The sequence below is a fragment of the Callionymus lyra genome, chromosome 16 (genome assembly GCF_982586985.1).
Source record: "Callionymus lyra chromosome 16, fCalLyr1.hap1.1, whole genome shotgun sequence".
NCBI classification, from domain to species: Eukaryota; Metazoa; Chordata; class Actinopteri; order Syngnathiformes; family Callionymidae; genus Callionymus; species Callionymus lyra.
In genome coordinates, this window is record NC_141833.1 from 5,808,910 (window position 1) to 5,824,187 (window position 15,278).

General features: G+C 37.5%; 1 protein-coding gene across 2 annotated transcripts in view; it reads left to right on the forward strand.

Moving 5' to 3' along the window:
- ephb1 (EPH receptor B1) overlaps positions 1–15,278 on the forward strand; it is a 209,911-nt gene that overhangs the window by 110,446 nt on the left and 84,187 nt on the right. The window lies entirely within an intron of this gene.

Here is a 15,278-nt window from a genome sequence, read left to right on the forward strand (position 1 = left end):
CTTCTTCTTACAGCCGCTTCAAAGTGGCTCTTAAAGAGGTCGAAGTAGAAATGGCTGTTTTTCAAAGGGTGTATTGAATAAGGCTTATGCAATTATTACGGCAACATTTTTTACTTTTTTATACATGAAATTGATTTAGATTAGTGCCACGTGAAAATGATCATTTGCATCCTACTTTCCAATTTAATAAATAATAATAATAATAAATAATAATATTATTTATAATAATGTCTCTGTGTTAATTAAGATACATAACAATATATATAGCATTTCAGATTATTTGAGCTATACAAAATAACACATTTTGAGTTTGTATTCAACTATTAAAACCCAAATAATACATCTATGAAATATAATATATTATATATTCATATATTATATTACACAATATTGAAAAATAACTGTATTAAATACCAAATTAATGCATAAAATGTAACAGATATACAGTATATGTCGATATTCCCTTTACAGAGGCAAATTATGTATCCACAGTAACTTTTATTCAGTATAATATGGCCATCGGGTAGAAATAATTGCTTTTAGTTGTTGACTTTCTTAATTATAGAATAATTGCAAGTTAATTTAATTTAATTTTCATTAAAAAAAACGAAAAACAAGGCAACTTTTTTCATCATCAACACCGTAAAACAAAAATAATAATGTAACATGTTTTGATTCCAATAAAACATTTTGTATCTTAATGATAGTAAGTAAATAAGTAATATGGCTAAAAGGAATATGTCGTACTTTAAACTGATGGAACGACTACTGTGCTCGCAGTACAGCACTGTACTGGAAACGTGTTAATAAAACGATACCATTTACTGAACAAGCCGGATGAGTGTGTAGGAATTCCGGGGCTCTTGAGTGTGCACATGTGGGTGGTTGCAGGCGTAGCTTCAGTGTGGTAGAGAGTTTCTGACGGCGGGAGAATGGACAGATGATTAATGATCAGGGGGAGTTTTTCTGTGGGTGGAACTCTTGACCAATGCACCTCTTAACAAAAGCAGATGAGGTATTCTCCAAGTGCTGCACTCTTTCAGCCTCCATCCCTTTTGTCCCTCTCTGGCCCTCCTTCACATCACACATTCTCTCGCCGTGAGATTAGGAGGTGATGATGGAGGCTGGCAGAGACTTACACTCAACAGACGTGCCAGTGATGTCACCGACGTGAACCCTGGATGCCTGGAATCACTGCACTTATGAGGGCTTGCATAGTTGACTTCTATTCCTTTGTGATAATGAATCAATCATGCTTGAACTAACTGTCTAGTTTGTCGCTTTGACCCAAATTGATTCAGAATTGTCCGCCGTCCAATTCATAATAATATATAAAACTTTACATATATGCCCTCTATGTAACTCTAGTATTTAGGTTATTGTTTAAATTGGTTAAATACATTTTTATATATGATACAGTTATAGTTTGTATAGATGCACATGATATTTTAATTTAATCATATTTTTAAATCGTAAATATCGTAATTTAATTATTTTAAAAAACCTCTAAAAATGGATTTTTACCTTTCACCTTTTCAACGGCATTTTACATTGCAAGTATATGATTTAAGGAATATGTCTTACTTTAAACTGATGGCACGACTACTGTGCTCGCAGTCGGTGTTTGTCTGTTAAAATAACTAAAAAATAGTAGAACATTAAATCTCACTTTGAAGCTCCCATTGGTATAAAAAAAAACAACAACTAGTTCAATCATGTTGGCAAAAAAAGGCAAATTTGCTGTTTTCTAGTTAAAAAATACATATATTTCTGCATCCATAATTATTGATTAATTGATTAAACCACCTTTATTGATCCCAAATTGGGTTCATATGGATAGTCGCAACAGTTCACACACATGCATGTTCTTTTTAGACATAAAGTACACACATTAAAAACAGAAGAACAAAATAAATATTTTAAAAGAAATAAAAACTAAAATATGAATAAATTAATGCTAATAAAAATTACCATTATTTCATTTTTTGTTCTAATTCTCACTCTACTTAAAACCCCAACAAATAAAAAAAAAAAAAAAAATTGGCCTGTTGAGTATTTATTCATTTAAGCATTGGTTCTTCATAAGAGCGTCTGCAAACTCAGAGGACCTTCAAAATCATGTTCAAATCCGGCCCATTGAAGCACAAAAGTGACAGAAATCATTTGAATTATCGACCAATAACGTTTTCACCGTGAAACCTGGAGGTCTTGTACTTGGTGGCTGTATCTGGTGGCTTTTATTTCACTCATGTTCTCATTTCAAATATACAAAACTCCAAAATCAATCGCATGATGATTATGATGAATAAATCATTGTTTGACTGGAGTTCTAACGCCCTCTGAGTATTTGACATTTAGCGTTCAGGCCGTACCTCTGCCTCCCGTAATTGTGGTGTGTTTTTTCATTGACCTTGTGGACAAAGCACACCTGAGCTGGAAAAGCAACTCATTATGTGGATTGTAGCAGGAAAAATGAACAATGACAGGAGAGTGTTCCTGAATACAAATGAGGCCGACCGTTGATTGCCTTTTTTTTGTTTTTGGACGGCGGCTGTCCCACCAGCTTCTCTCCCCCCTTTGTCAAACTTGTTCACACTACCAGAGACTGACGCGCTCGAATGTAATCGCATAAGCAGATCTGTGACGGAATGTGGCGAGGCCCGAGTGCCGGAGCTGTCTTTTCGGCGTGAGTGACGAGCAGAATGGCGAGACCGGGGTCAGCCGGGTTCTTGACCTAATCATAAGCATGTCTGCGTGAGTGTTCCGTGAGCGAGGGGTTGCGAGCATGACTCCCAAAGCCTCTAAACTCCGTGATCCAACCCATGTGACGAACGGGGGTCGGGTTAAAGGGCGAGCCGGTGGAGAGCAACAGTTATACTTAAGGGTCACCAACACTTGACCTCTGACCTTTTCGTTGGGATCATGCACCCGCTTTGCGCCGTGTTCTCAAATTAAATCCGAAAACACATGACACATGTTTTAAGAGTTTGGAGTTGCAGAATAACTTCAGGGCAACTTTCAATGTGGCGCCATACTCAAAATGATTTAGGTTTCATCACAAAATTCAGATCTAAAATGACAGTTGCATGATCCAACAATGAGATGATACAACCAAAAAACAACTGTTTTGTCTATAATAAAGTAAACAATAATGGCAAATTATAACAGATTCTGCATCTGATTTATTGGGTTTGGATGTTTTTGACATCTTTGTTGTGCATTTTTTAAGACTTAATTAAGAGTTAATTCACAAGCACTTCTTTATTTTTGGAACGGTAGCAAAAGATGAATTTGTTCAATGATTCGAGTGAAAGCTGTCAAGATCCACCTGTACTCACTGATCCCCTGACAGGAAGTCCCATTTACAACTTTATTAACAGTTTTAACTAACAGAGACAATGCTTGTGTAGGTCTGTAATTTGTCTGTTCAAAAGTAAACCATTGGTCTTCATCATAATGAGACAAAGTGCTAAAAAAATGTATTAGGTCGGTCAGAATTAAAGCATTTTTCACTAGTCTAGTCCTGGTGTTGTACAAAATGAATGATGCTGGACTTCAATATGTAGTGCTCTTCAAGCATGTTGTCGAGTGAAGTAGGCTCTCTTCGCAGATAGTGTTTTATTTTGCTATTGCCGATATGCTTTTTTTTAAAAGAGTTCCTGCATGGGGGATACTCTCTGCACCAGCTTAATACGTGCTGCAGAGTAACCAACTTAATATATGGCACTTTTTCCACCTCAGTTTAAGCCTTACTGGACTTGAACCGACAGGTCCTGCTACCTAATTGAGGTGTGCGGTTTGTCACATAGTAAGGCCATAAAACGTGGAGGCAATGGTGTACTTGCCAGGTACTTGCCCTCCTTCACCAACCACAGAACAACTTTTAGAGCCAATACTCTATTTCTTCTTGCAGTTATTTAAGAAAAATGTTTGTTTGTTTCTAGTGTTGGCACTCAAAACCAATGGGTGGCCGTCAGACATTCAAAGTCACCTTGTTATTACTGGCTGGACCTGCTACCATAAATAGTATCTGATTATGGTGCTGGTGGAAAAGCAACAAATAGTTAGGGTCAAGTCGAGTAGGGTTAATGAGAAAAAATGGGCCAATAGAACCATTTTTTCCTCCCATGTGTCTCAGCCTCTATCTTCAGGTGGTCTGTGCCCTACTTGTCCCAACGCCCGTTGCTGTGGCAGATCTGGAAATTTGAAAAAAAAAAAAAAGGACTGGAAATTATTTATTTGATCTATTTTCTCCATGGTGAAAAAAGAAACAGCAGTATCCCAACCAGATTCAGTGAGAGTACTAGGTAAGAAAAACTAAACTACTATTAAAAACTACTGTATTCTACAACTGTAAACTACTCTCATTCTTTTATTGTAACATAAAATATAATTTATTTTAAGGTCAAACATCAGTTGATTTTTGTGGATGAATATGGTGCATAAGTGCAAAGTGTATAAAGAGATAGTTTGATGAGCTTTTCTTTTAAATAGAACAGAGGAAAATAGAGTCAAGGGGTCGGTATCACCAACGCTGGAACGCCTCTGGTCTATCAGAAACATTCCCCGGGAAACACACTCTGGAAGAACGGCGCCGAAGCTGTTGCCTCAGTGACCTTTCATCTGATAAAAGCCAGCGGATGAGATGGGACTTTTACTACCCTCAACCGCTGCATACGCCTGATTGCATTTTTCACAATCTGTTCCAGAGCCATACCGGCCGTTTTAAAACCACATATATCCTCCGGAGAGATGCCAAATAATAAGTAAGGGGAGGACTCAGTGTTCTGTAGCCTTGATTGGGTCTGAGTAGGAAAGCCATTTCTTAATCCATCTTGGTCATGGTGCTTTGCTTTGGCTACTGCCAAGCAGTAATTTTTCATTCTGCCTCATGTGTGGATGTTGGCTTTTGCATGACGAGGAGTGGTGATTTTTATTCTGCTCCGTCTACGACTCCCTTATCTCCAATTACCACTGATTCATACGGGCTGTGCGTGTGTCGCCACGTTGGCGACATGACAGAGTCCGTGCATGCTTTCCCGTATGATGTATTGCTGCTAGTGATCACTAAATTATACACTCCATATCACTTGCACAGAGGAAGCCGAGGCCCAGGTTTAGCACATTAGTCGGTAAATGTATTCATTCTTGTAACTTGTTTTTTTTTCAAAGTGCATTAGCTCAATAATACCTAAAACCCTCTACTATACATGTTTCCAAAATGACTTACACTTTCACTACCTTACATTTCTTTTTTTTAATGAATCATCTGTGTCTGTGTTTAGAAGAGTTAGAGTTTGTATGTTCTCCCCTTGTAGCATGGGTTTACTCCGGGCACTCCTGTTTCCTCCCAAGGTCCAAAATCATACAGAGGTTGATTGGGAACAATTTTACGTAGGTGTTGTATGTCTTTGTGTGCCCTGTGACGGACTAGTGTCCTGTCCAGGGTGTCCCCCGCCTCTCGACCGATGATACTAGGATAGGCGCCAGCCCCCCCGCTACCCCCATAAAGATTAAGCTGTAGAAAATAGATGGAAGGATGGATGGACGGTTAATGTCTGGAATAAGCTTGATTTTTTTGGTGCTGGCCTTTTTTTTATCCACCAAGGTCGAAAGGCCGAAAACGGTTGTGCGCTAACTACTTATTATTAGTGCTACATACAGCAAGACTAGGATAACTCGCTCAGTCTTATTCCAAGCAAGCTCTGTAGCTTAAGATGTACATAGATGTATGTACATAATGTATGTTCTGACTCTGTATTAGACCCAACTTTCTCCTAATCTAGTCCCCTCTCAGTAAACTCATCACTGCAGCTGTCTTCTAGCAGACTTGTACCATGGTCATGCATGTGAAAACTAACTGCTACACTTGTTAATCTGCTCTGTGTTTTAGGAATGAAGTAAATCAATAAGTAATAGTTCATCAAAAGCAATTTAAAAATACCTACAAATTAAAAAAAAAACTCTAAAAGGCCAATACAATATAAGACAAACACAGAAGGATTCCCAGAAGATAAGGACTTTTAAAATAGAAAAGGTAACGTTAAAAGTAACGTTAATAGCTCTTAGTGCACTAAAAATGATGGTTCATGACACCTGGTGACAAAGGATGACTCTCACTGACCTCATGTCAGCACCGTTGTGCTGCGATGAAAAGCAGCCCATTTCCTGCAGCACCTTGAGAACCAATCGATACCAGATGGAGGATATGAGAGACACAAATGCTAACTTGAGGATGATTCAGAGGCTTTAATCAAGTAAGTAAGAACATGAAGAAAGAGTAGAGAAAAAAGTCATACGTTTGACTGCGGTCGCGTTATGCATCCACTAGATAAAGCTGCGCTAAAGGGAATGTCAACAAAACAGTCAGATAAAGTCAAACTTTATTAAGCGTTCCGACAACTCTGTTCACTCCCATGGTGACGATGTTTATATTATGTATAAAAGGCTTCAAGCAGCAGCTCGCGAGACTAGTGTTGTGAGCAGCCAAATGTTGAGTGCCCAGCTGTGAAGTTGAGCGCGTGTATGACGGCTAGAGCGTGCTTGTATGACATGTTGAACGCACATGTATGACGGGTTGAGCGTGCAGCAGAGTGATTTGGAATGTACAACAACCAAGACACAGTCTCTCAAAATGGTGGCACTAATATCACTCCATAGATGTCTGGATTATAAGGCGCGCTGCCGTTTTTTGAGGAAATTAAAGGCTTTTAAGTGCGCCTTATAGTGTGGAAAAAATATATGGTAATATTTGTCCATCGACAAAATATCAAAGTTAAGTTTAAAAATAAATCCTAAAAGATTTTATTTTTTGGCCCATATCGGTTAGCCCCAATGCTGAGCCTCACCCTGTTGACCAATCTTTCGAAGGACAAGGATTTCAGCCACATTGTTTTATTTTTAATGTTAACATCTATTTAATGATCACAGACTCATTAAAACATAAACCTATGTTGTTCTTCAACAAAATATTGAACCAGGATTGAGGTTAGAATACAAAATACAAAAAGAGATTTTTATTTTTCAGCCAGTATCGGTCAGCCCCACACTCTGCCTCACCCTGTTGACCTTTTTACTTATCTCAGTGGGAGAGTCTAGGGGAGAAAACTATTCATCTAGGTCAGGGGTGGGCAATTATTTTTTAGCCGGAGGCCGCATGAGAGACAGAAAATGTTGTGGATGCCTGGGTCAAAAATATTTAAATATGCATAATATTAGTTTAAATTCTTGAAAATGCACACGGCGATCTGCCTAGGTCAATCTTCCAGTCAAGAACCATGGTCAAGGATCGTGGCCACATTCTTGTTTTAAATGTGAAAATCTATAAAATAACCTCAGACTCATTAAAACGTAACGAACATCTGTAATTAATGCCTCTTTTAATAGACCGAGTTCCCAATAGAACAGGCTTCGTAATCAGTAGGTCAGGCAAAAAAAAAAAAAAAAGATTTGAAAGACGGAGAGAGAGAAAACAAGAAAGAGAAAGATTGCCACCGGGACCACTTGAAAGGAAGCGATGTTTTGTGTCTGCCGCTGCAGTCGTGGGATCGTCCTCGTAATTGCTCGCCGATCAAATGCTCCCCCCCTCTCTCTCCTGAAAAGCTTGATGAATGATGCACCTTCCTTTTTTTTTTTCCATCCTGGAGGTCACGACCCGCTGCCCGCCTCTAATCTAAATATTCCCCAATCATACCACACGGGCCCGGTTCCAAAATTACCAGAGCAATACCCAGCCCGCCGCCTGCCCTTAAAAGCGAAACCTCAGAGAGTGCGAACATTGTTCACATCGCTCTCGCTGTCTCGGTTGTTCCTCCGCCGAGCTCTCGGGGGCAGATCAGCCAGCAGCTAATTAATGAGTCTAATTCGAGGCTTCACGCACATTTTATCTGTCAATTAGAGGAATGACCTCAGCATCTGTGTAGGAGTTGGAAATCTGGAAGGACACTCGCTCTGTCTTGTGTCCTAGTCGCTGTCTTCAATTTGCTGGCGAGTACACGTTCTCAGACGAAATAGTCGGTAGTCCCTGGTTACGCCTGACAACAAATGAGGTGTATGTTGTTAGTACATGTTGATATTTTAGTGAAACAATTTACATTTTAGGGCCAAAAGTATAAGAAAATTATACTTAATATTAATTTATTTTCCTACGCTTAATCCCTTGTGTGGGTTACGGAGGTTTGGAGCCTATCCCAGTTTCTTTGGACGAGAGGCAGGGGACACCCTGGACAGGACACCAGTTTGTCAAAGGGCACATGAAGACATGCAACCATTCACACACACTCATACCTACACACGATATCACCCTCTGTATGTTTTTGAACTGAGGGAGGAACCCGGAGTGAACCTGCAACCGTTGCGCTAAACTCGATTCCACCGTGAACGCCACAAATGAATACTGTGCATTATACAGTATATATAAAAAGAACACTACATTCTATAGATTAAAGAAACTGTTTTTGTTACTATTGTGAACTCGCTTGTCATTTTTTTATTTAATTGTTTTATTTTATTTTTCTTGTTGCTGTTTTTTAATGCTGTTCCTTTTAAAAAAAAATACTGTAATCTAGTCCAGTGGGTGATTATTAATTTTGTACAAAACACAAACGAACATAAGAAATATACATATAGAAATGGAGATAAAATATGTTTTGTTTTGTTTTTAATTACAGAACAATACCTATCTAAGTAAGTTGCTCTCCTTTGTGGTTTCTTTGCGTAGTTAACCCCGAAAATAATCCAAAAATAAATGGAAAATTGCATTATAAAAGCAGTTTTCAACCACATTGTTTTGCTTTGATGCTTAGCCAGTTTTGATCTGTGTTTTATATAAATATCATTATAACCATAATTAAAATTAAAATTATATTGCATTTATATATTAATTTTTATTTCTTTTATACCTCCTATATGCTCATCAAAGTTTCTGATATTTGGTGGGATAGATCAAGATCTTTAAATGGCCAATCGGAGTCTTCCATTAGGGTGTATAGGAAAAGACTGGGGAACAGTTGGCATTATAGCTACAATGGGTCATTTGAATAATATTCACTGCTACTGCAATTAACTACCTCGCAGTTTTACTTAATACAAAAACTGGATAAAGGCTCTTGTTGTGTCAGTTTCTGGTTTCATCTTCCTGGTAAGTTCAAAAAGTATCTCAGACGAAAACACTGTCTCTGACCCACTGCCACTTGGTGGTCACATGACACTCACTGACTCTCTGTGCAGTTCTACTGAGTCTTGACTGTTTAAAGTTCAATAAACCAGTAATTAAAGAAAATATGAACACAAAAAAAAGTCAAAATGTTACATAGTGCTGCTTTAATCAACCAAAAATCAAAATATGATGGACAGTTGCAATGTTACAGTTCTTCTGTTTGTGTACATCCTGCTTATGTGTGTCTTTGTGCATTCTTCAGCTCACTTGTTCGCCTTGAGGCGAGCTCAGACGGCTGATTCAGCACCACTTCCTTCCCACCCCCTACCCCCGTTTCACCCATTTACGAGTGTCCAGGCTGTCAGTGTCCATCTCTAAACAGACACCCGAGGGTGAAGCCCACTGCACACATCCCATTAAACCCACACTGAACAACTTATCCCTTTTCATAAGAGCCAGGCCAATAGATTCTGCAGTCGTTTTCTGTGTGTGTGTGTGTTTGTGTTGCCTATTGTCTTCTCACTCCCATGCATGAATTTCACAGCAAAAAAGATGATGACACGTAAGTTTCGTCCCCCATCACTCGTTGGAATTGAATTTCTGATCAGGCTTTTATTACCTTGTAATCGCTGATATCTTTGGAACTTATTGCTTTGTAAAAATGTGTGTGCAGCTGGCCGGCGTGTCCCCGTACGGCTCAGGAGAGGGTTTTTAATGTCGCAGCGGAAAGTTTAAATCACAAACACAGATATGTGTTTGGGAGATGTAGTTAACTGCCTTCAGATCTTTTTTTTATGGTGGAGATGGGCTGCGGGAAACATGAGGATGCACTGATAGGAAGTAGCCAAGGCCAGGAAAAGGAAAAAATAGAACTTTACACCAGAGTTAACCAGTAATTTAAGGGGCAAGTTATGATGTGCATTTTGAGTCTGGTTATTTCAAGGCTTCTTCCTTAGAAAAGGTGAACGTTTCTTGGCAAAAAAGTGCTAGAAACGCAAACTTTGTTGCCATACATTAGTTGTTCAATATAGTTTGATGCCTTTTTAGCATTTGAAATATATTGATCACCATAAGCTCAATTAGTCAGAAGGGGAGCATGAGTTTGACATAATTCGCCTGCACAACACACATTAACACAAGAAACGTTGCTGCTTGAGGTCACGATAAAGATAATGGTGGTTAGCCTTAAAATATAAATGGATCCAGATGGTTATTTAGAAGACTGAAATTCCATCATTTGTTTCTTGTTCCATTATCAACATTTTCTGAAAGTATATTTTTCTACTTTTAGATCATTTTGATAATAGTGAGACAAACACAACCCATTAACAATAACTATAGTTTTCATTTTGATATACTCAAACTTGTTTTTATATTTATTTTGAATAATAATAATAATTATTATTTTGACTAATAAAGGAAATCTTATCTAAAATTGACTTTGGTCTGTACAAATAAGACAGTTTTAATAAGCCCTTTAAGATTAAAAATGGAAATAAGTAATTTTTAAACTACTTTTTTTGTTTGACTTCTTTTGACATTTTGGGCTCAAGAAAACAACGTAATATTTTTTTACTTGACAATAGAAGCATCTTCATTTGGTCTCTTACCGAAGTCTAGAAAAGTACCCAAATAACTTAAAAATCTTTAAATGTTCAACTTGTTTTCGGACTAGGAGATTCATTTTGAACTTAAAAGTTTATATTTGCAGATTTACTTTTTTGTAAAGTGTGTTTTTTGGTTATTCTGAAGTAGTTATCTTTGTGTACAACGTTGTCACATAATGTAAGACGAACGTTTTAAGTGGGTCAGTCAGTCGTCCTTCTCCTGTCAGCTGCATGGTAGGATAATAAAAAGTGTCTCGGTCCATGTGACTTTCGCAATCGAAGGATGTTGTCAAACATGCCGACATGTTTTGTTCAAGGCGACCTCCATCATGTCTCACATCTTCCAGGGCCTCTCTGTAAATGCTTTTAGGGACATTGCGGTCAGGTCTGTGTGTTTGTTCGCGGGCGATGTGTGGAGACGCCGTTTGTGACTTGACTTCTGGTCGTTCAGTTAAGCTCCGGCGTGTCCTTCAGCCTCCGTGAAGGGAGAATGGAGAGATCTCTCAGTATGTTGCAGCTGCTGGAGATTATTGTGTGCATATACCTCTCGGACTCTATTTTCTTTTTATCTCGCTGCATGAGTGGCAGCCCTGAGAGGCGGGTGGAGGAGCTTGTATAGAAGCATGTCCTCTTTAAAACATTATCAAGTCGACTTGTTATTAAAAGTGGAAAGTTCTTAGTGTAACTATTGAAATCTATTCAGTGTAGTCACTTCAGCTCTAATTTAGTCGGTGATTCAAAACCTGTGTAATGTGTCTTAGATCACCATCTTCACAAATGAGATACAAATGTTCTATGTTGTATGTAGTAAGTTCTGTATGTACAATAGTTGTTGGGGTTGAAAATATGGCTTGTTTGGTGCTCAGGTTTCTTCCCGAAGCCTTTAAAATGTGCAATTGTTAATTGAGTATCTAAACCGTCCGTAGGTGTGTGTGGTTCTTTGTCTCTTCGTGCCCACTGATGGTGACCTGTGTAGGGTGTTTCCCATGCCTCTCGCCCTAGATAGCAGGGATATGTTCCAGCCCCTTGTGACCCAGATAAGGCAAGAAGAAGCGGTAGAAAATGAAAACAAGGATGAGATGACTATGTTTATCTTACACCACATGACACATGTTTAAAAAAAAATACGCAAGAAAATAAACTGTGTGCAACAAAACAATTTGATGTTGGATCCAAGTGAATCTTTGGAATCAGTTTATTTGAGGAAAATACCCAATAAATCACTTGGGTGAATAGTCAGCCTCGGAATTTGCACAGGAATAGGAATCAAGAAACTTATAACAAGTTTCGTAAACGCAACACTGGAACTTGCTGTGTCGACATTACAGAATAAACGTATTAAATCAAATTAATAAAATCAAATCAAATCAAATACAATAAATTAAAAATAAATGAGAGGTATGACCATAAAATGACATATTAATAAAAATGAATTCTAATAAAATACATTACTCACAACCTTGGTTTTATCATGTTCTTTGGATGTTCCAGACATTTTTTTAAATAATTTTTTGAATCACACTCAACTTAATAATGTAGAATAATGTAGTGCTGATGAAAAAGGAAACTATCTTTAAAACAAAGGTTTTCTTCGAACAATCCTTATTAAATCAAATATGGAAAAAACACGAGATGCCTTATTCTTGTCAATTTAAGAATGGAGTTGGTCCGTTTTTAAGTAAAACTTGTTTAAATTACTTAAACTAAATTAAATCTGATTATTATGAGCTGTCCTTATTATTATGATACTTGTTATAATAACTACAAAGTGACTTCAGTTGTATCAGGTGTTAATAACAATACACTTAATATATATACAACATTCTGAGTCAAAGTTAGCTTCCTAATAGACCTAAATAACAGTGTGTAAGACACAGATGACCTCTAATAAATAAGGCATAAACTCCATAAATTATTATCATGCTTTTAATAGCTACTTAATAGTATAATAATAATTAATTAATTTCAAAACATTCATAAATCTGATATTAGAAATTGTGAATTTGTAGTTTTATTTGAGATTTATAGAGTTTAAAGTGTAATTCCCAAACAAATGCTTCGGTAATACAGAGTATGTCAACATGCTTTTTTCTTTCATTACCAAGTTTCAGATCCCACGCATGATCAAAACTTTATAACCTGTGGGTTATTCTGAAGGAAAACTGTGTCACTTGTTAGCAACTGTTCTTTTGCACTGGAAATCATTTATTTCCTTTTTTTCTGTAAGAAAAACAATTGCAGTAGAAATTTTACCAATACTCAAAACATGTAAGATCAAGATTTGTACTATGTGTAATGACAAATTCTTAGACTAGATGTTATATAAAAGTATTGCTCAGGAACCAATATTGAAGTGAAGGTATCAGTATTAATTTTCTTTTATTGTTGTGAAGGTGATTTAACCAAGAATTGACCAAAAATAAAACAGGAAATCGTATTTAATTGTGTGGAAACATTCCTGTTCACGACCTTTGCTTCTTTTGCCACAAGCTTTCTGTTATGGGTCACTAAAAAAACAGTGTCTTTGTAATAGCTGGAACAGAACATGGCTACTCGTTATTTTTTCATGACTGCATATAGTTGGAGAGACAGTGCAAAGCAAGTTAAAAATAAAGCGTTGATGAATCACTTGGCAGTCATACATTTTCAAACATACATAAATCATAGATTGATAACTTAGATTGAAGGCACCTTAATAAAACCTCAATTTATGCTACTGTAACATTGTTTTCCTTAGGGATCACGGTTTTAAGGATTTAATCTCTGACTGACTAATTCCCTTAATCAGCCCTTTTTGCTCCATATCAAAATGTCACCAGACGCTTGAGCTCCTCACACTGGTCCATGCGGACACCTACACTCCACTCCTTTATCCGGGGAAATTGCCGGGAATATGCCCATTAAATTGAAACTCCTTTCCCCAGTGGAACACGGCAAAATTACAGCGCCCTCCCCGATCTGCGAGCAACTAAAACATTAGACATTTGTCATGGTTATTGCAGTCAGTAAATCCTTCCACACGGTGTACAAACCTCTCCGCGTTCTTTTGGGGATTTGAGGGTAAATAGATTAGTTTATTGCCTGGATTTAGGTGCAGCGATATCAGCCGCAATAATCTTTGTCCTCTGCTATGAACCACGACTTCCACAAACTGGCGTCAGCAATAACACTGGAGCTTCATGTTGCACTGTATACCCGGCACTTAAACAGACCATAAACCCTGCAGCTTGACTGACAGCGGACCACCAGTGGGACTATATACCGTCCCGAGGGAGTGATTCCAATCTTTACAATCCTAATGGGAACTCAAACAATAATCCCAGCACAGAGATGATTTAATAGCTGTGCTCTGTCATTGAAACAACACATGGAGTTGTGCAAACAACTTAATGGTCTGTTTTTATATCTCTATGGTCAGCTTTTTGTTACTTTTTGAAAGTAAAAGAAAGGACAAAGTGGGGGGGTGCTGGGAGGGGTATTTTAGTGAGAGATGAAAAGCCAATCTGCTTGTCTTCTGTACAGACAAGGCCCAACAAGTGTTGAGCATCAAAAGAGGCAAACAGACGGTTGGCTTCGTTTTGCACATCAAAAGATGGCGGCAGGACCGGACTGCTGTTCTTTTTGAAAATAATACTTAAAGCGCTAGTTCATCCAAAATTTTGACTCACTCATGTTCTACTCACCCTCATGTCGACTGAGGTAATCTGTCTCTTTTTGGATTTGTGGGCAAAAACGAAATGTATTTGACAGTCCCTAATGTGGCTCTATTTTCTTTATGCTAATTTACAAACTTAAAAACCTTAAAATATCTCCAAACTCCTCGTGTGTAACGTCCATCTTGTATTGAAGCCTCGACAAGAGAAATTGTGTAGGAAAAATTCTAATATGTCTATATTTTAAGCTTGTTTGTAGCAGATGCTAAAAGGCTAACATGCTACACAAACAGGAAACACTCCGCGGAAATATTGCGGGAGCTTATAGTCTACTGTCTACACTTGATGTTTTTAATTGTCTTTTTGGTCCAAGGAGAAAATAAATCGACCGTAAAATGGAAATACAATACATTTCTGCCTGTAACAAGAGACAGATTAATCTTAAACATAATCCCAATGATGTCCACACCAGCTATATAAGCATAAAACCTTTTTATTTATTTTTTAAAATAAATACTAAATAACCTCTTTTTCCATAACTTCAATCCCATCAGTGAAACTCCAAGCACAGGGGCCAACTTTATTAATGCACTAAAAGAAGAAAAATTGTCCAAGTTATTTAATGTATTTTTTTTATTTTTGAACATTTGGAACATTATTCTTAAGCATCAAAAATCAACATTTCTGAACTTAAGGTTTGGCACCAGCGTCAATTAAACCTAGTGAATACCCATGACTAGTTACGACATATAAAATTAATCAAAACTAATTGAGACCTTGGCCTCTGCAAAAGTTTTGGGTAATGTCATCTGCCTTTTACAATGTGCCTTAAAGAAACAACTTCTTTGTAAAAGCCAGAAA